Source organism: Schistocerca serialis, chromosome 8, assembly GCF_023864345.2.
Source record: "Schistocerca serialis cubense isolate TAMUIC-IGC-003099 chromosome 8, iqSchSeri2.2, whole genome shotgun sequence".
NCBI classification, from domain to species: Eukaryota; Metazoa; Arthropoda; class Insecta; order Orthoptera; family Acrididae; genus Schistocerca; species Schistocerca serialis.
The window spans coordinates 25,145,302-25,169,057 of record NC_064645.1 but is presented as its reverse complement, the minus strand read 5'-3'; positions in this window follow the sequence as shown (position 1 = coordinate 25,169,057).

Below are 23,756 nucleotides of genomic sequence, written 5' to 3'. Positions count from 1 at the left end.
AATGCCGACTTAAGTACAAGAGGACTGACACTCTAACTGTCTATGATTTGACGCTCTAAAGTGAGTCCAGTTTTAGATTCCGATGCTTCACTTCAGGTTTACTGTATCCCTTGGACCTTCTTATTGACTATGAAACACAGAAATTGCATCCGAATTTAATACAAAAGGCACAATGGCGACTTGAGTACAAGGCGCTGACACTCTCACTTTCTATGATTTGAACCTATCCAGTGAGTCCAGTTTTAGATTTCGATGCTTCACTTCAGGTTTACTGTATCCCTTGGACTTTCTTATTGACGATGAAACACAGAAATTGCATCCGAATTTAATACAAATGGCACAATGCCGACTTAAGTACAAGGGCACTGACACTCTCACTTTCCCTGATTCGAACTTCTCCTGTGAGGTCAGATTTAGATTCCGATGCTTCACTTCAGGTTTACTGTATCCCTTGAACCTTCTTATTGACGATGAAACACAGAAATTGCATCCGAATTTAATGCAAATGGCACAATACCGTCTTAAGTACAAGAGCACTGACACTCTCACTTTCCATGATTCGAACTTATCCTGTGAGGTCAGATTTAGATTCCGATGCTTCACTTCAGGTTTACTGTATACCTTGAACCTTCTTATTGACGATGAAACACTGAAATTGCATCCGAATTTAATACAAAAGGCACAATGGCGACTTAAGTACATGGGGACTGACACTTTCACTTTCTATGATTTGAACCTATCCAGTGAGTCCAGTTTTAGATTCCGATGCTTCACTTCAGGTTTACTGTATCCCTTGGACATTCTTATTGACGATGAAACACAGAAATTGCATCCGAATTTAATACAAATGGCACAATGCCGACTTAAGTACAAGAGCACTGAAATTCTCACTTTCCATGATTCGAACTTCTCCTGTGTGGTCAGATTTAGATTCCGATTGTTCACTTCAGGTTTACTGTATACCTTGAACCTTCTTATTGACGATGAAAAACAGAAATTGCATCGGAATTAAATTATAAAGGCACAATTCCGACTTATGTACAAGAGGACTGACACTCTCACTTTCTATGATTTGAACCTCTCCTGTGAGTCCAGTTTTAAATTCCGATGCTTCACTTCTGGTTTACTGTATCCCTTGGACCTTCGTATTGACGATGAAACACAGAAATTGCATCCGAATTTAATACAAAAATCACAATGGCGACTTAAGTACAAGAGGACTGACACTCTCACTTTCAATGACTTGAACATCTCCTGTGAGTCAAGTTTTAGATTCCGATGCTTCACTTCAGGTTTACTGTATCCCTTGGACCTTCTTATTGACGATGAAACATAGAAATTGCATCGGAATTAAATTCAAACCGCACAATGCCGACTTAAGTAAAAGAGGACTGACAATCTCACTTTCTGTGATTTGAAACTCTGCTGGGCGTCCAGTATTAGATTCCGATGCTTCACTTCAGGTTTACTGTATCCCTTGGACCTTCTTACTGACGATGAAACACAGAAATTGCATCGGAATTAAATTCAAAAGGCACAATGAAGACTTAAGTACTAGAGGACTGACACTCTCACTTTCTATGATTTGAACCTCTCCTTTGAGTCCAGTTTTAGATTCCGATGCTTCACATCAGGTTTACTGTATCCCTTGGACCTACTAATTGACGATGAAACACAGAGTTTGCATCCAAATTTAATACAAAAGGTACAATGCCGACTTAAGTGCAAGAGGACTGACACTCTAACTTTCTATGATTTGAACCTCTCTAGTGAGTCCAGTTTTAGATTCCGATGCTTCACTTCAGGTTTACTGTTACCCTTCGACCTTCTTATTGACGATGAAACACAGAGTTTGTATCCGAATTTAAAACAAAAGGCACAATGACGACTTAAGTACAAGAGGACTGACACTCTAACTGTCTATGATTTGAACCTCTCCAGTGAGTCCAGTTTTAGATTCCGATGCTTCACTTTAGGTTTACTGTATCCCTTGGACCTTCTTATTGACGATTAAACACAGAAATTGCATCCGAATTTAATACAAAAGGCACAATGGCGACTTAAGTACAAGGGGACTGACACTCTCACTTTCTATGATTTGAACCTATCCAGTGAGTCCAGTTTTAGATTTTGATGCTTCACTTCAGGTTTACTGTATCCCTTGGACCTTCTTATTGACGATGAAGCACAGAAATTGCATCCGAATTTAATACAAATGGCACAATGCCGACTTAAGTACAAGAGCACTGACACTCTCACTTTCCATGATTCGAACTTCTCCTGTGAGGTCAGATTTAGATTCCGATGCTTCACTTCAAGTTTACTGTATCCCTTGGACCTTCTTATTGACGATGAAACACAGAAATTGCATCCGAATTTAATACAAATGGCACAATGCCGACTTAAGTACAAGAGCACTGACACTCTCACTTTCCGTGATTCGAACTTCTCCTGTGAGGTCAGATTTAGATTCCGATGCTTCACTTCAGGTTTACTTGTATACCTTGAACCTTCTTATTGACGATGAAAAACAGAAATTGCTTCGGAATTAAATTCAAAAGGCACAATTCCGACTTAAGTACAAGAGGACTCACACTCTCACTTTCTATGATTTCAACCTCTCCTGTGAGTCCAGTTTTAGATTCCGATGCTTCACTTTAGGTTTACTGTATCCCTTGGACCTTCTAATTGACGATGAAACACAGAGTTTGCATCCGAATTTAATACAAAAGGTTGAATGCCGACTTAAGTACAAGAGGACTGACACTCTAACTGTCTATGAATTGAACCTCTCCTGTGAGTCCAGTTTTGGATTCCGATGCTTCACTTCAGGTTTACTGTATCCCTTGGACCTTCGTATTGACGATGAAACACAAAAATTGCATCCGAATTTAATACAAAAATCACAATGGCGACTTAAGTACAAGAGGACTGACACTCTCACTTTCTATGATTTGAACATCTCCTGTAAGTCCAGTTTTAGATTCCGATGCTTCACTTCAGGTTTACTGTATCCCTTGGACCTTCTTGTTGACGATGTAACATAGAAATTGCATCGGAATTAAATTCAAAACGCACAATGCCGACTTAAGTAAAAGAGGACTGACACTCTCACTTTCTATGATTTGAAACTCTGCTGTGAGTCCAGTATTAGATTCCGATGCTTCACTTCAGGTTTACTGTATCCCTTGGACCTTCTTATTGACGATGAAACACAGAAATTGCATCGGAATTAAATTCAAAAGGCACAATGCCGACTTAAAAACAAGAGGACTGACACTCTAACTTTCTATGATTTGAACCACTCATTTGAGTCCAGTTTTAGATTCCGATGCTTCACTTCAGGTTTACTGTATCCCTTGGACATTTGTATTGACGATGAAACACAGAGTTTGCACCCGAATTTAATACAAAAGGCACAATGCCGACTTAAGTACTAGAGGACTGACACTCTCACTTTCTATGATTTGAACCTCTCCTGTGAGTCCAGTTTTAGATTCCGATGCTTCACTTCAGGTTTACTGTATCCCTTGGACCTTCTTGTTGACGATTAAACACAGAAATCGCATCCGAAATTAATACAAATAGCACAATGCCGTCTTAAGTAAAAGAGGACTGACGCTCTAACATTCTGTGATTTGAACCTCTCCTGCGAGTCCAGTTTTGGATTCCGATGCTTCACTTAAGGTTTACTGTATCCCTTGGACCTTCTTATTGACGATGAAAGACAGAAATTGCATCCGAATTTAATACAATAGGCACAATGCCGACATAAGTACAAGAGGACTGACACTCTAACTTTCTATGATTTGAACCTCTCCAGTGAGTCCAGTTTTAGATTCCGATGCTTCACTTCAGGTTTACTGTTACCCTTGGACCTTCTTATTGACGATGAAACACAGAGTTTGCATCCGAATTTAATACAAAAGGCACAATGACGACTTAAGTACAAGAGGACTGACACTCTAACTGTCTATGATTTGAACCTCTCCAGTGAGTCCAGTTTTAGATTCCGATGCTTCACATTAGGTTTACTGTATCCCTTGGACCTTCTTATTGACGATGAAACACAGAAATTGCATCCGAATTTAATACAAAAGGCACAATGGCGACTTAAGTACAAGGGGACTGACACTCTCACTATCTATGATTTGAACCTATCCAGTGAGTCCAGTTTTAGATTTCGATGCTTCACTTCCGGTTTACTGTATCCCTTCGACCTTCTTATTGACGATGAAACACAGAAATTGATCCGAATTTAATACAAATGGCACAATGCCGACTTAAGTACAAGAGCACTGACACTCTCACTTTCCATGATTCGAACTTCTCCTGTGAGGTCAGATTTAGATTCCGATGCTTCACTTCAAGTTTACTGTATCCCTTGGACCTTCTTATTGACGATGAAACACAGAAATTGCATCCGAATTTAATACAAATGGCACAATGAAGACTTAAGTACTAGAGGACTGACACTCTCACTTTCTATGATTTGAACCTCTCCTTTGAGTCCAGTTTTAGATTCCGATGCTTCACATCAGGTTTACTGTATCCCTTGGACCTACTAATTGACGATGAAACACAGAGTTTGCATCCGAATTTAATACAAAAGGTATAATGTCGACTTAAGTGCAAGATGACTGACACTCTAACTTTCTATGATTTGAACGTCTCCTGTGAGTCCAGTTTAAATTCCTTTGCTTCACTTCAGGTTACTGTATACCTTGGACCTTCTTATTGACGATGAAACACAGAAATTATATCCGAATTTTATACAAAAATCACAATGGCGACTTAAGTACAAGAGGTCTGACACTCTCACTTTCTATGATTTGAACATCTCCTGTGAGTCCAGTTTTTGATTCCGATGCTTCACTTCAGGTTTACTGTATCCCTTGGACCTTCTTATTGACGATGAAACACAGAAATTGCATCGGAATTAAATTCAAAACACACAATGCCGACTTAAGTAAAAGAGGGCTGACACTCCCACTTTCTTTGTTTTGAACCTCTCCTGTGAGTCCAGTTTTAGATTCCGATGTTTCACATCAAGTTTACTGTATCCCTTGGACCTTCTTATTGACGATGAAACACAGAAATTGCATCGTAATTAAATTCAAAAGGCACAATGCCGACTTAAGTACAAGAGGACTGACACTCTAACTTTCTATGATTTGAACCTCTCCAGTGAGTCCAGTTTTAGATTCCGATGCTTTACTTCAGGTTTACTGTTTCCCTTGGACCTTCTTATTGACGATGCAACACAGAGTTTGCATCCGAATTTAATACAAAAGGCACAATGACGACTTAAGTACAAGAGGACTGACACTCTAACTGTCTATGATTTGAACCTCTCCAGTGAGTCCAGTTTTAGATTCCGATGCTTCACTTCAGGTTTACTGTATCCCTTGGACCTTCTTATTGACGATGAAACACAGAAATTGCATCCGAATTTAATACAAAAGGCACAATGGCGACTTAAGTACAAGGGGACTGACACTCTCACTTTCTATGATTTGAACCTATCCAGTGAGTCCAGTTTTAGATTTCGATGCTTCACTTCAGCTTTACTGTATCCCTTGGACCTTCTTATTGACGATGAAACACAGAAATTGCATCCGAATTTAATACAAATGGCACAATGCCGACTTAGGTACAAGAGCACTGACACTCTCACTTTCCATGATTGGAACTTCTCCTGTGAGGTCAGATTTAGATACCGATGCTTCACTTCAGGTTTACTGTATCCCTTGGACCTTCTTATTGACGATGAAACACAGAAATTGCATCCGTATTTAATACAAATGGCACAATGCCGACTTAAGTACAAGAGCACTGACACTCTCACTTTCCATGATTCGAACTTCTCCTGTGAGGTCAGATTTAGATTCCGATGCTTCACTTAAGGTTTGCTGTATACGTTGAACCTTCTTATTGACGATGAAAATCAGAAATTGCATCGGAATTAAATTCAAAAGGCACAATTCCGACTTAAGTACAAGAGGACTGACACACTCACTATCTATGATTCGAACCTCTCCTGTGAGTCCAGTTTTAGATTCCGATGCTTCACTTCAGGTTTACTATATCCCTTGGACCTTCTAATTGACGATGAAACACAGAGTTTGCATCCGAATTTAATACAAAAGGTTGAATGCCGACTTAAGTACAAGAGGACTGACACTCTAACTTTCTATGATTTGAACCTCTCCTGTGAGCCCAGTTTTAGATTCCGATGCTTCACTTCAGGTTTACTGTATCCCTTGGACCTTCTTATTGACGATGGAACACAGAAATTGCATCCGAAATTAATACAAAAGTCACAATGGTGACGTAAGTACAAGAGGACTGACACTCTCACTTTCTTTGATTTGAACCTCTCCTGTGAGTCCAGTTTTAGATTCCGATGCTTCACCTCAGGTTTACTGTATCTCTTGGACCTTCTTATTGACGATGAAACACAGAAATTGCATCCGAATTTAATACAAATGGCACAATGCCGACTTAAGTACAAGAGCACTGACACTCTCACTTTCTATGATTCGAACCTATCCTGTTAGGTCAGATTTAGATTCCGATGCTTCACTTCAGGTTTACTGTATCACTTGGACCTTCTTGTTGACGATAAAACACAGAAATCGCATCCGAAATTAATACAAATAGCACAATGCCGTCTAAAGTAAAAGAGGACTGACGCTCTAACATTCTGCGATTTGAACCTCTCCTGCGAGTCCAGTTTTAGATTCCGATGCTTCACTTAAGGTTTACTGTATCCCTTGGACCTTCTTATTGACGATGAAAGACAGAAATTGCATCCGAATTTAATACAATAGGCACAATGCCGACTTAAGTACAAGAGGACTTACACTCTAACTTTCTATGATTTGAACCTCTCCTGTGAATCCAGTTTTAGATTCAGATGCTTCACTTCAGGTTTACTGTACCCCTTGGACTTTCTTATTGACGATGAAACACAGAAATTGCATCCGAATTTAATACAAATGGCACAATACCGACTTGAGTACAAGAGGAGTGACACTCTAACTTTCTATGATTTGAACCTCTCCTGTGAGTCTAGTTTTAGATTCCGATGCTTCACATCAGGTTTACTGTATACCTTGGGCCTTCTTATTGATGATGAAACACAGAAATTGCATCCGAATTTAATACAAAACTCACAATAACGACATATGTACAAGAGGAGTGACATTCTAACTTTCTATGATTTGAATCACTCCTGTGAGTCCAGTTTTAGATTCCGATGCTTCACTTCAGGTTTACAGTATCCCTTGGACGTTCTTATAGACGATGAAACACAGAAATTGCATCGGAATTAAATTCAAAAGGCACAATGCCGACCTAAGTAGAAGAGGACTAACACTCTCACTTTCTATGATTTGAACCTCTCCTGTAAGTCCAGTTTTAGATTCCGATGCTTTACTTCAGGTTTACTGTATACCTTGCACCTTCTTATTGACGATGAAACACAGAAATTGCATCGGAATTAAATTCAAAAGGCTCAATGCCGACTTAAGTACTAGAGGACTGACACTCTCACTTTCTATGATTTGAACCTCTCCTTTGAGTCCAGTTTTAGATTCTGATGGTTCACTTCAGGTTTACTGTATACCTTGGACCTACTAATTGACGATGAAAAACAGAGTTTGCATCCGAATTTAATACGAAAGGCACAATGCCGACTTAAGTGCAAGAGGACTGAAACCCTAACTTTCTATGATTTGAACCTCTCCTGTGAGTCCAGTTATTTATTCCTTTGCTTCACTTCAGGTTACTGTATACCTTGGACCTTCTTATTGACGATGACACACAGAAGTTACATCTGAATTTTATACAAAAATCACAATGGCGACTTAAGTACAAGAGGACTGACACACTCGCTTGCTATGATTAGAACATCTCCTGTGAGTCCAGTTTTAGATTCCGATGCTTCACTTCAGGTTTACTGTATCCCTTGGACCTTCTTATTGACGATGAAACACAGAAATTGCATCGGAATTAAATTCAAAACACACAATGCCGACATAAGTAAAAGAGGACTGACACTCTCACTTTCTTTGTTTTGAACCTCTCCTGTGAGTCCAGTTTTAGATTCCGATGTTTCACTTCAGGTTTACTGAATCCCTTGGACCTTCTTATTGACGATGAAACACAGAAATTGCATCGTAATTAAATTCAAAAGGCACAATGCCGACTTAAGTACAAGAGGACCGACACTCTAACTTTCTATGATTTGAACCTCTCCAGTGAGTCCAGTTTTAGATTCCGATGCTTCACTTCAGGTTTACTGTTTCCCTTGGACCTTCTTATTGCCGATGAAACACATAGTTTGCATCCGAATTTAATACAAAAGGCACAATGCCGACTTAAGTACAAGAGGACTGACACTCTAACTGTCTATGATTTGAACCTCTCCTGTGAGTCCAGTTTTAAATTCCGATGCTTCACTTCTGGTTTACTGTATCCCTTGGACCTTCGTATTGACGATGAAACACTGAAATTGCATCCGAATTTAATTCAAAAATCACAATGGCGACTTAAGTACAAGAGGACTGACACTCTCACTTTCTATGATTTGAACCTCTCCCGTGAGTCCAGTTTTAGATTCCGATGCTTCACTTCAGGTTTACTGTATCCCTTGGACATTCTTATTGACGATGAAACACAGAAATTGCATCCGAATTTAATACAAAAATCACAATGGCGACTTTAGTACAAGAGGACCGACAATCTCACTTTCTATGATTTGAACATCTCCTGTGAGTCCAGTTTTAGATTCCGATGCTTCACTTCAGGTTTACCGTATACCTTGGACCTTATTGTTGACAATGAAACACAGAAATAGCACCGGAATTAAATTCAAAAGGCACAATGCCGACTTAAGTACAAGAGGACTGACGCTCTCACTTTCTATGATTTGAACCTCTCCAGTGAGTCCAGTTTTAGATTCCGATGCTTCACTTCAGGTTTACTGTTTCCCTTGGACCTTCTTATTGACGATGAAACACAGAGTTTGCATCCGAATTTAATACAAAAGGAACAATGCCGACTTAAGTACAAGAGGACTGACACTCTAATTGTCTATGATTTGAACCTCTCCAGTGAGTCCAGTTTTAGATTCCGATGCATCACTTCAGGTTTACTGTATCCCTTAGACCTTCTTATTGACGATGAAACACAGAAATTGCATCCGAATTTAATACAAAAGGCACAATGGCGACTTAAGTACAAGAGGACAGACACTCTAACTTTCTATGATTTGAAACTCTCCAGTGAGTCCAGTTTTTGATTCCGATGCTTCACTTCAGGTTTACTGTTTCCCTTGGACCTTCTTATTGACGATGAAACACAGAGTTTGCATCCGAATTTAATACAAGAGAACAATGCCGACTTAAGTACAAGAGGACTGACACTCTAACTGTCTATGATTTGAAACTCTCCAGTGAGTCCAGTTTTAGATTCCGATGCATCACTTCAGGTTTACTGTATCCCTTGGACCTTCTTATTGACGATGAAACACAGAAATTGCATCCGAATTTAATACAAAAGGCACAATGGCGACTTAAGTACAAGGGGACTGACACTCTCACTTTCTATGTTTTGAACCTATCCAGTGAGTCCAGTTTTAGATTCCAATGCTTCACTTCAGGTTTACTGTATCCCTTGGACCTTCTTATTGACGATGAAGCACAGAAATTGCATCCGAATTTAATACAAATGGCACAATGCCGACTTAAGTACAAGAGCACTGGCACTCTCACTTTCCGTGATTCGAAATTCTCCTGTGAGGTCAGATTTAGATTCCGATGCTTCACTTCAGGTTTACTGTATACCTTGAACCCTCTTATTGACGATGAAAAACAGAAATTGCATCGGAATTAAATTATAAAGGCACAATTCCGACTTAAGTACAAGAGGACTGACACTCTCACTTTCTATGATTTGAACTTCTCCTGTGAGTCCAGCTTTAGATTCCGATGCTTCACTTCAGGTTTTTTCTGTACCCTTGGACCTTCTAATTGACGATGAAACACAGAGTTTGCATCCGGTTTTAATACAAAAGGTACAATGCCGACTTATGTACAAGAGGACTGACACTCTCACTTTCAATGACTTGAACATCTAATGTGAGTCAAGTTTTAGATTCAGATGCTTCACTTCAGGTTTACTGTATCCATTGGACCTTCTTATTGACGATGAAACACAGAAATTGCATCGGAATTAAATTCAAACCGCACAATGCCGACTTAAGTAAAAGAGGACTGACACTCTCACTTTCTATGATTTGAAACTCTGCTGTGAGTCCAGTATTAGATTCCGATGCTTCACTTCAGGTTTACTGTATCCCTTGGACCTTCTTACTGACGATGAAATACAGAAATTGCATCGGAATTAAATTCAAAAGCACAATGAAGACTAAGTACTAGAGGACTGACTCTCTCACTTCCTATGATTTGAACCTCTCCTTTGAGTCCAGTTTTAGATTCCGATGCTTCACTTCAGGTTTACTGTATCCCTTGGACCTACTAATTGACGATGAACCACAGAGTTTGCATCCGAATTTAATACAAAAGGTACAATGCCGACATAAGTGCAAGAGGACTCACATCCTAACTTTCCATGATTTGAACCTCTCCTGTGAGTCCAGTTTGAGATTCCTTTGCTTCACTTCAGGTTACTGTATACCTTGGACCTTCTTATTGACGATGAAACACAGAAATTATATCCGAAATTTATACAAAAATCAGAATGGCGACTTAAGTACAAGAGGACTGACACTCTCACTTTCTATGATTTGAACATCTCCTGTGAGTCCAGTTTTAGATTCCGATGCTTCACTTCAGGTTTACTGTATCCCTTGGACCTTCTTATTGACGATGAAACACAGAAATTGCATCGGAATTAAATTCAAAACACACAATGCCGACTTCAGTAAAAGAGGACTGACACTCTCACTATCTTTGTTTTGAACCTCTCCTGTGAGTCCAGTTTTAGATTCCGATGTTTCACTTCAGGTTTACTGTATCCCTTGGACCTTCATATTGACGATGAAACACAGAAATTGCATCGTAATTAAATTCAAAAGGCACAATGCCGACTTAAGTAGAAGAGGACTGACACTCTAACTTTCTATGATTTGAACCTCTCCAGTGAGTCCAGTTTTAGATTCCGATGCTTCACTTCAGGTTTACTGTTTCCCTTGGACCTTCTTATTGACGATGAAACACAGAGTTTGCGTCCGAATTTAATACAAAAGGCACATTGCCGACTTAAGTACAAGAGGACTGACACTCTAACTGTCTATGATTTGAACCTCTCCAGTGAGTCCAGTTTTAGATTCCGATGCTTCACTTCAGGTTTACTGTATCCCTTGGACCTTCTTATTGACGATGAAACACAGAAATTGCATCCGAATTTAATACAAAAGGCACAATGGCGACTTAAGTACAAGGGGACTGACACTCTCAGTTTCTATGATTTGAACCTATCCAGTGAGTCCAGTTTTAGATTCCGATGCTTCACTTCAGGTTTACAGTATCCCTTGGACATTCTTATTGACGATGAAACACAGAAATTGCATCCGAATTTAATACAAATGGCACAATGCCGACTTAAGTACAAGAGCACTGACACTCTCACTTTCCATGATTCGAACTTCTCCTGTGAGTTCAGATTTAGATTCCGATGCTTCACTTCAGGTTTACTGTACCCTTGGACCTTCTAATTGACGATGAAACACAGAGTTTGCATCCGGTTTTAATACAAAAGGTACAATGCCGACTTAAGTACAAGAGGACTGACACTCTAACTTTCTATGATTTGAACCTCTCCTGTGAGTCCAGTTTTAAATTCCGATGCTTCACTTCTGGTTTACTGTATCCCTTGGAGCTTCGTATTGACGATGAAGCACAGAAATTGCATCCAAATTTAATACAAAAATCACAATGGCGACTTAAGTACAGGAGGACTGACACTCTCACTTTCTATGATTTGAACATTTCCTGTGAGTCAAGTTTTTGATTCCGATGCTTCACTTCAGGTTTACTGTATCCCTTGGACCTTCTTATGGACGATGAAACATAGAAATGGCATCGGAATTAAATTCAATCCGCACAATGCCGACTTAAGTAAAAGAGGACTGACACTCTCACTTTCTATGATTTGAAACTCTGCTGTGAGTCCAGTATTAGATTCCGATGCTTCACTTCAGGTGTACTGTATCCCTTGGACCTTCTTACTGACGATGAAAAACAGAAATTGCATCGGAATTAAATTCAAAAGGCACAATGCCGACTTCAGTACAAGAGGACTGACACTCTAACTTTCTATGATTTGAACCACTCATGTGAGTCCAGTTTTAGATTCCGATGCTTCACTTCAGGTTTACTGTATCCCTTGGACCTTTGTACTGACGATGAAACACAGAGTTTGCACCCGAAATTAATACAAAAGGCACAATGCCGACTTAAGTACTAGAGGACTGACACTCTAACTTTCTATAATTTGAACCTCTCCCGTGAGTCCAGTTTTACATTCCGATGCTTCACTTCAGGTTTACTGTATCCCTTGGACCTTCTTATTGACGATGAAACACAGAAATTGCATCCGAAATTAATACATAAGTCACAATGTTGACTTAAGTACAAGAGGACTGACACTCTCACTTTCTATGATTTGAACCTCTCCTGTGAGTACAGTTTTAGATTCCGATGCTTCACTTCAGGTTTACTGTATCCCTTGGACCTTCTTATTGACGATGAAACACAGAAATTGCATCCGAATTTAATACAAAAATCACAATGGCGCCTTTAGTACAAGAGGACCGACAATCTCACTTTCTATGATTTGAACATCTCCTGTGAGTCCAGTTTTAGATTCCGATGCTTCACTTCAGGTTTACTGTATCCCGTGGACCTTCTTATAGACGATGAAACACAGATATTGCATCGGAATAAAATTAAAACGCACAATGCCGACTTAAGTAAAAGAGGACTGACACACTCACTTTCTATGATTTGAACCTCTCCTGTGAGTCCAGTTTTAGATTCCGACGCTTCACTTCAGGTTTACCGTATCCCTTGGACCTTCTTGTTGACAATGAACCACAGAAATAGCACCGGAATTAAATTTAAAAGGCACAATGCCGAATTAAGTACAAGAGGACTGACGCTCTCACTTTCTATGATTTGAACCTCTCCAGTGAGTCCAGTTTTAGATTCCGATGCTTCACTTCAGGTTTACTGTTTCCCTTGGACCTTCTTATTGACGATGAAACACAGAGTTTGCATCCGAATTTAATACAAAAGGAACAATGCCGACTTAAGTACAAGAGGACTGACACTCTAACTGTCTATGATTTGAACCTCTCCAGTGAGTCCAGTTTTAGATTCCGATGCATCACTTCAGGTTTACTGTATCCCTTGGACCTTCTTATTGACGATGAAACAGAGAAATTGCATTCGACTTTAATACAAAAGGCACAATGGCGACTTAAGTACAAGAGGACTGACACTCTAACTTTCTATGATTTGAACCTCTCCAGTGAGTCCAGTTTTAGATTCCGATGCTTCACTTCAGGTTTACTGTTTCCCCTGGACCTGCTTATTGACGATGAAACACAGAGTTTACATCCGAATTTAATACAAAAGGAACAATGCCGACTTAAAACCAAGAGGACTGACACTCTAACTGTCTATGATTTGAACCTCTCCAGTGAGTCCAGTTTTAGATTCCGATGCTTCTCTTCAGGTTTACTGTATCCCTTGGACCTTCTTATTGACGATGAAACACAGAAATTGCATCCGAATTTAATACAAATGGCACAATGCCGACTTAAGTACAAGAGCACTGACACTCTCACTTTCCATGATTCGAACTTCTCCTGTGAGGTCAGATTTAGATTCCGATGCTTCACTTCAGGTTTACTGTATCCCTTGGACCTTCTTATTGACGATGAAAAACAGAAATTGCATCGGAATTAAATTATAAAGGCACAATTCCGACTTAAGTACAAGAGGACTGACACTCTCACTTTCTATGATTTGAACTTCTCCTGTGAGTCCAGTTTTAGATTCCGATGCTTCACTTCAGGTTTACTGTACCCTTGGACCTTCTAATTGACGATGAAACACAGAGTTTGCATCCGGTTTTAATACAAAAGGTACAATGCCGACTCAAGTACAAGAGGACTGACTCTCTAACTTTCTATGATTTGAACCTCTCCTGTGAGTCCAGTTTTCAATTCCGATGCTTCACTTCTGGTTTACTGTATCCCTTGGACCTTCGTATTGACGATGAAACACAGAAATTGCATCCGAATTCAATACAAAAATCACAATGGCGACTTAAGTACAAGAGGACTGACACTCTCACTTTCAATGACTTCAACATCTAATGTGAGTCAAGTTTTAGATTCAGATGCTTTACTTCAGGTTTACTGTATCCATTGGACCTTCTTATTGACGATGAAACACAGAAATTGCATCGGAATTAAATTCAAACCGCACAATGCCGACTTAAGTAAAAGAGGACTGACACTCTCACTTTCTATGATTTGAAACTCTGCTGTGAGTCCAGTATTAGATTCCGATGCTTCACTTCAGGTTTACTGTATCCCTTGGACCTTCATACTGACGATGAAACACAGAAATTGCATCGGAATTAAATTCAAAAGGCACAATGAAGACTTAAGTACTAGAGGACTGACACTCTCACTTTCTATGATTTGAACCTCTCCTTTGAGTCCTGTTTTAGATTCCGATGCTTCACTTCAGGTTTACTGTATCCCTTGGACCTACTAATTGACGATGAACCACAGAGTTTGCATCCGAATTTAATACAAAAGGTACAATGCCGACATAAGTGCAAGAGGACTGACACTCTAACTTTCTATGATTTGAACCTCTCCTGTGAGTCCAGTTTGAGATTCCTTTGCTTCACTTCAGGTTACTGTATACCTTGGACCTTCTTATTGACGATGAAACACAGAAATTATATCCGATTTTTATACAAAAATCAGAATGGCGACTTAAGTACAAAAGGACTGACACTCTAACTTTCTATGATTTGAACATCTCCTTTGAGTCCAGCTTTAGATTCCGATGCTTCACTTCAGGTTTACTGTATCACTTGGACCTTCTTATTGACGATGAAACACAGAAATTGCATCGTAATTAAATTCAAAAGGCACAATGCCGACTTAAGTACAAGAGGACTGACACTAACTTTCTATGATTTGAACCTCTCCAGTGAGTCCAGTTTTAGATTCCGATGCTTCACTTCAGGTTTACTGTTTCCCTTGGACCTTCTTATTGACGATGAAACACAGAGTTTGCATCCGAATTTAATACATAAGGCACATTGCCGACTTAAGTACAAGAGGACTGACACTCTAACTGTCTATGATTTGAACCTCTCCAGTGAGTCCAGTTTTAGATTCCGATGCTTCACTTCAGGTTTACTGTATCCCTTGGACCTTCTTATTGACGATGAAACACAGAAATTGCATCCGAATTTAATACAAAAATCACAATGGCGCCTTTAGTACAAGAGGACCGACAATCTCACTTTCTATGATTTGAACATCTCCTGTGAGTCCAGTTTTAGATTCCGATGCTTCACTTCAGGTTTACTGTATCCCGTGGACCTTCTTATAGACGATGAAACACAGATATTGCATCGGAATAAAATTAAAACGCACAATGCCGACTTAAGTAAAAGAGGACTGACACACTCACTTTCTATGATTTGAACCTCTCCTGTGAGTCCAGTTTTAGATTCCGACGCTTCACTTCAGGTTTACCGTATCCCTTGGACCTTCTTGTTGACAATGAACCACAGAAATAGCACCGGAATTAAATTCAAAAGGCACAATGCCGAATTAAGTACAAGAGGACTGACGCTCTCACTTTCTATGATTTGAACCTCTCCAGTGAGTCCAGTTTTAGATTCCGATGCTTCACTTCAGGTTTACTGTTTCCCTTGGACCTTCTTATTGACGATGAAACACAGAGTTTGCATCCGAATTAAATACAAAAGGAACAATGCCGACTTAAGTACAAGAGGACTGACACTCTAACTGTCTATGATTTGAACCTCTCCAGTGAGTCCAGTTTTAGATTCCGATGCATCACTTCAGGTTTACTGTATCCCTTGGACCTTCTTATTGACGATGAAACACAGAAATTGCATTCGACTTTAATACAAAAGGCACAATGGCGACTTAAGTACAAGAGGACTGACACTCTAACTTTCTATGATTTGAACCTCTCCAGTGAGTCCAGTTTTAGATTCCGATGCTTCACTTCAGGTTTACTGTTTCCCCTGGACCTGCTTATTGACGATGAAACACAGAGTTTACATCCGAATTTAATACAAAAGGAACAATGCCGACTTAAAACCAAGAGGACTGACACTCTAACTGTCTATGATTTGAACCTCTCCAGTGAGTCCAGTTTTAGATTCCGATGCTTCTCTTCAGGTTTACTGTATCCCTTGGACCTTCTTATTGACGATGAAACACAGAAATTGCATCCGAATTTAATACAAATGGCACAATGCCGACTTAAGTACAAGAGCACTGACACTCTCACTTTCCATGATTCGAACTTCTCCTGTGAGGTCAGATTTAGATTCCGATGCTTCACTTCAGGTTTACTGTATCCCTTGGACCTTCTTATTGACGATGAAAAACAGAAATTGCATCGGAATTAAATTATAAAGGCACAATTCCGACTTAAGTACAAGAGGACTGTCACTCTCACTTTCTATGATTTGAACTTCTCCTGTGAGTCCAGTTTTAGATTCCGATGCTTCACTTCAGGTTTACTGTACCCTTGGACCTTCTAATTGACGATGAAACACAGAGTTTGCATCCGGTTTTAATACAAAAGGTACAATGCCGACTCAAGTACAAGAGGACTGACTCTCTAACTTTCTATGATTTGAACCTCTCCTGTGAGTCCAGTTTTCAATTCCTATGCTTCACTTCTGGTTTACTGTATCCCTTGGACCTTCGTATTGACGATGAAACACAGAAATTGCATCCGAATTCAATACAAAAATCACAATGGCGACTTAAGTACAAGAGGACTGACACTCTCACTTTCAATGACTTCAACATCTAATGTGAGTCAAGTTTTAGATTCAGAGGCTTTACTTCAGGTTTACTGTATCCATTGGACCTTCTTATTGACGATGAAACACAGATATTGCATCGGAATTAAATTCAAACCGCACAATGCCGACTTAAGTAAAAGAGGACTGACACTCTCACTTTCTATGATTTGAAACTCTGCTGTGAGTCCAGTATTAGGTTCCGATGCTTCACTTCAGGTTTACTGTATCCCTTGGACCTTCATACTGACGATGAAACACAGAAATTGCATCGGAATTAAATTCAAAAGGCACAATGAAGACTTAAGTACTAGAGGACTGACACTCTCACTTTCTATGATTTGAACCTCTCCTTTGAGTCCAGTTTTAGATTCCGATGCTTCACTTCAGGTTTACTGTATCCCTTGGACCTACTAATTGACGATGAACCACAGAGTTTGCATCCGAATTTAATACAAAAGGTACAATGCCGACATAAGTGCAAGAGGACTGACACTCTAACTTTCTATGATTTGAACCTCTCCTGTGAGTCCAGTTTGAGATTCCTTTGCTTCACTTCAGGTTACTGTATACCTTGGACCTTCTTATTGACGATGAAACACAGAAATTATATCCGATTTTTATACAAAAATCAGAATGGCGACTTAAGTACAAGAGGACTGACACTCTAACTTTCTATGATTTGAACATCTCCTGTGAGTCCAGCTTTAGATTCCGATGCTTCACTTCAGGTTTACTGTATCACTTGGACCTTCTTATTGACGATGAAACACAGAAATTGCATCGTAATTAAATTCAAAAGGCACAATGCCGACTTAAGTACAAGAGGACTGACACTAACTTTCTATGATTTGAACCTCTCCAGTGAGTCCAGTTTTAGATTCCGATGCTTCACTTCAGGTTTACTGTTTCCCTTGGACCTTCTTATTGACGATGAAACACAGAGTTTGCATCCGAATTTAATACATAAGGCACATTGCCGACTTAAGTACAAGAGGACTGACACTCTGTCTATGATTTGAACCTCTCCAGTGAGTCCAGTTTTAGATTCCGATGCTTCACTTCAGGTTTACTGTATCCCTTGGACCTTCTTATTGACGATGAAACACAGAAATTGCATCCGAATTTAATACAAAAGGCACAATGGCGACTTAAGTACAAGGGGACTGACACTCTCAGTTTCTATGATTTGTACCTATCCAGTGAGTCCAGTTTTAGATTCCGATGCTTCACTTCAGGTTTACTGTATCCCTTTGACCTTCTTATTGACGATGAAACACAGAGTTTGCATCCGAATTTAATACAAAAGGAACAATGCCGACTTAAGTACAAGAGGACTGACACTCTAACTGTCTATGATTTGAACCTCTCCAGTGAGTCCAGTTTTAGATTCCGATGCATCACTTCAGGTTTACTGTATCCCTTGGACCTTCTTATTGACGATGAAACACAGAAATTGCATTCGAATTTAATACAAAAGGCACAATGGCGACTTAAGTACAAGAGGACTGACACTCTAACTTTCTATGATTTGAACCTCTCCAGTGAGTCCAGTTTTAGATTCCGATGCTTCACTTCAGGTTTACTGTTTCCCTTGGACCTGCTTATTGACGATGAAACACAGAGTTTACATCCGAATTTAATACAAAAGGAACAATGCCGACTTAAGTACAAGAGGACTGACACTCTAACTGTCTATGATTTGAACCTCTCCAGTGAGTCCAGTTTTAGATTCCGATGCATCACTTCAGGTTTACTGTATCCCTTGGACCTTCTTATTGACGATGAAACACAGAAATTGCATCCGAATTTAATACAAAAGGCACAATGGCGACCTAAGTACAAGGGGACTGACACTCTCACTTTCTATGTTTTGAACCTATCCAGTGAGTCCAGTTTTAGATTCCGATGCTTCACTTCAGGTTTACTGTAACCCTTGGACCTTCTAATTGACGATGAAACACAGAGTTTGCATCCGGTTTTAATACAAAAGGTACAATGCCGACTCAAGTACAAGAGGACTGACTCTCTAACTTTCTATGATTTGAACCTCTCCTGTGAGTCCAGTTTTCAATTCCGATGCTTCACTTCTGGTTTACTGTATCCCTTGGACCTTCGTATTGACGATGAAACACAGAAATTGCATCCGAATTCAATACAAAAATCACAATGGCGACTTAAGTACAAGAGGACTGACACTCTCACTTTCAATGACTTCAACATCTAATGTGAGTCAAGTTTTAGATTCAGATGCTTTACTTCAGGTTTACTGTATCCATTGGACCTTCTTATTGACGATGAAACACAGAAATTGCATCGGAATTAAATTCAAACCGCACAATGCCGACTTAAGTAAAAGAGGACTGACACTCTCACTATCTATGATTTAAATCTCTGCTGTGAGTCCAGTATTAGGTTCTGATGCTTCACTTCAGGTTTACTGTATCCCTTGGACCTTCATACTGACGATGAAACACAGAAATTGCATCGGAATTAAATTCAAAAGGCACAATGAAGACTTAAGTACTAGAGGACTGACACTCTCACTTTCTATGATTTGAACCTCTCCTTTGAGTCCAGTTTTAGATTCCGATGCTTCACTTCAGGTTTACTGTATCCCTTGGACCTACTAATTGACGATGAACCACAGAGTTTGCATCCGAATTTAATACAAAAGGTACAATGCCGACATAAGTGCAAGAGGACTGACACTCTCACTTTCTATGATTTGAAACTCTGCTGTGAGTCCAGTATTAGATTCCGATGCTTCACTTCAGGTTTACTGTATCCCTTGGACCTTCTTACTGACGATGAAACACAGAAATTGCATCGGAATTAAATTCAAAAGGCACAATGAAGACTTAAGTACTAGAGGACTGACACTCTCACTTTCTATGATTTGAACCTCTCCTTTGAGTCCAGTTTTAGATACCGATGCTTCACTTCAGGTTTACTGTATCCCTTGGACCTACTAATTGACGATGAACCACAGAGTTTGCATCCGAATTTAATACAAAAGGTACAATGCCGACATAAGTGCAAGAGGACTGACACTCTAACTTTCTATGATTTGAACCTCTCCTGTGAGTACAGTTTGAGATTCCTTTGCTTCACTTCAGGTTACTGTATAACTTGGACCTTCTTATTGACGATGAAACACAGAAATTATATCCGAATTTTATACAAAAATCAGAATGGCGACTTAAGTACAAGAGGACTGACACTCTCACTTTCTATGATTTGAACATCTCCTGTGAGTCCAGCTTTAGATTCCGATGCTTCACTTCAGGTTTACTGTATCACTTGGACCTTCTTATTGACGATGAAACACAGAAATTGCATCGGAATTAAATTCAAAACACACAATGCCGACTTCAGTAAAAGAGGACTGACACTCTCACTATCTTTGTTTTGAACCTCTCCTGTGAGTCCAGTTTTAGATTCCGATGTTTCACTTCAGGTTTACTGTATCCCTTGGACCTTCTTATTGACGATGAAACACAGAAATTGCATCGTAATTAAATTCAAAAGGCACAATGCCGACTTAAGTACAAGAGGACTGACACTCTAACTTTCTATGATTTGAACCTCTCCAGTGAGTCCAGTTTTAGATTCCGATGCTTCACTTCAGGTTTACTGTTTCCCTTGGACCTTCTGATTGACGATGAAACACAGAGTTTGCATCCGAATTTAATACAAAAGGCACATTGCCGACTTAAGTACAAGAGGACTGACACTCTAACTGTCTATGATTTGAACCTCTCCAGTGAGTTCAGTTTTAGATTCCGATGCTTCACTTCAGGTTTACTGTAACCCTTGGACCTTCTTATTGACAATGAAACACAGAAATTGCATCCGAATTTAATACAAAAGGCACAATGGCGACTTAAGTACAAGGGGACTGACACTCTCAGTTTCTATGATTTGTACCTATCCAGTGAGTCCAGTTTTAGATTCCGATGCTTCACTTCAGGTTTACTGTATCCCTTTGACCTTCTTATTGACGATGAAACGCAGAGTTTGCATCCGAATTTAATACAAAAGGAACAATGCCGACTTAAGTACAAGAGGACTGACACTCTAACTGTCTATGATTTGAACCTCTCCAGTGAGTCCAGTTTTAGATTCCGATGCATCACTTCAGGTTTACTGTATCCCTTGGACCTTCTTATTGACGATGAAACACAGAAATTGCATTCGAATTTAATACAAAAGGCACAATGGCGACTTAAGTACAAGAGGACTGACACTCTAACTTTCTATGATTTGAACCTCTCCTGTGAGTACAGTTTGAGATTCCTTTGCTTCACTTCAGGTTACTGTATAACTTGGACCTTCTTATTGACGATGAAACACAGAAATTATATCCGAATTTTATACAAAAATCAGAATGGCGACTTAAGTACAAGAGGACTGACACTCTCACTTTCTATGATTTGAACATCTCCTGTGAGTCCAGCTTTAGATTCCGATGCTTCACTTCAGGTTTACTGTATCACTTGGACCTTCTTATTGACGATGAAACACAGAAATTGCATCGGAATTAAATTCAAAACACACAATGCCGACTTCAGTAAAAGAGGACTGACACTCTCACTATCTTTGTTTTGAACCTCTCCTGTGAGTCCAGTTTTAGATTCCGATGTTTCACTTCAGGTTTACTGTATCCCTTGGACCTTCTTATTGACGATGAAACACAGAAATTGCATCGTAATTAAATTCAAAAGGCACAATGCCGACTTAAGTACAAGAGGACTGACACTCTAACTTTCTATGATTTGAACCTCTCCAGTGAGTCCAGTTTTAGATTCCGATGCTTCACTTCAGGTTTACTGTTTCCCTTGGACCTTCTGATTGACGATGAAACACAGAGTTTGCATCCGAATTTAATACAAAAGGCACATTGCCGACTTAAGTACAAGAGGACTGACACTCTAACTGTCTATGATTTGAACCTCTCCAGTGAGTTCAGTTTTAGATTCCGATGCTTCACTTCAGGTTTACTGTAACCCTTGGACCTTCTTATTGACAATGAAACACAGAAATTGCATCCGAATTTAATACAAAAGGCACAATGGCGACTTAAGTACAAGGGGACTGACACTCTCAGTTTCTATGATTTGTACCTATCCAGTGAGTCCAGTTTTAGATTCCGATGCTTCACTTCAGGTTTACTGTATCCCTTTGACCTTCTTATTGACGATGAAACACAGAGTTTGCATCCGAATTTAATACAAATGGAACAATGCCGACTTAAGTACAAGAGGACTGACACTCTAACTGTCTATGATTTGAACCTCTCCAGTGAGTCCAGTTTTAGATTCCGATGCATCACTTCAGGTTTACTGTATCCCTTGGACCTTCTTATTGACGATGAAACACAGAAATTGCATTCGAATTTAATACAAAAGGCACAATGGCGACTTAAGTACAAGAGGACTGACACTCTAACTTTCTATGATTTGAACCTCTCCAGTGAGTCCAGTTTTAGATTCCGATGCTTCACTTCAGGTTTACTGTTTCCCTTGGACCTGCTTATTGACGATGAAACACAGAGTTTACATCCGAATTTAATACAAAAGGAACAATGCCGACTTAAGTACAAGAGGACTGACACTCTAACTGTCTATGATTTGAACCTCTCCAGTGAGTCCAGTTTTAGATTCCGATGCATCACTTCAGGTTTACTGTATCCCTTGGACCTTCTTATTGACGATGAAACACAGAAATTGCATCCGAATTTAATACAAAAGGCACAATGGCGACCTAAGTACAAGGGGACTGACACTCTCACTTTCTATGTTTTGAACCTATCCAGTGAGTCCAGTTTTAGATTCCGATGCTTCACTTCAGGTTTACTGTATCCCTTGGACCTTCTTATTGACGATGAAACACAGAAATTGCATCCGAATTTAATACAAATGGCACAATGCCGACTTAAGTACAAGAGCACTGACACTCTCACTTTCCATGATTCGAACTTCTCCTGTGAGGTCAGATTTAGATTCCGATGCTTCACTTCAGGTTTACTGTATACCTTGGACCCTCTTATTGACGATGAAAAACAGAAATTTCATCGGAATTAAATAATAAAGGCACAATTCCGACTTAAGTACAAGAGGACTGACACTCTCACTTTCTATGATTTGAACTTCTCCTGTGAGTCCAGCTTTAGATTCCGATGCTTCACTTCAGGTTTACTGTACCCTTGGACCTTCTAATTGACGATGAAACACAGAGTTTGCATCCGGTTTTAATACAAAAGGTACAATGCCGACTTAAGTACAAGAGGACTGACACTCTAACATTCTATGATTTGAACCTCTCCTGTGAGTCCAGTTTTAAATTCCGATGCTTCACTTCTGGTTTACTGTATCCCTTGGACCTTCGTATTGACGATGAAACACAGAAATTGCATCCGAATTTAAGACAAAAATCACAATGGCGACTTAAGTACAAGAGGACTGACACTCTCACTTTCAATGACTTGAACATCTAATGTGAGTCAAGTTTTAGATTCAGATGCTTCACTTCAGGTTTACTGTATCCATTGGACCTTCTTATTGACGATGAAACATACAAATTGCATCGGAATTAAAGTCAAACCGCACAATGCCGACTTA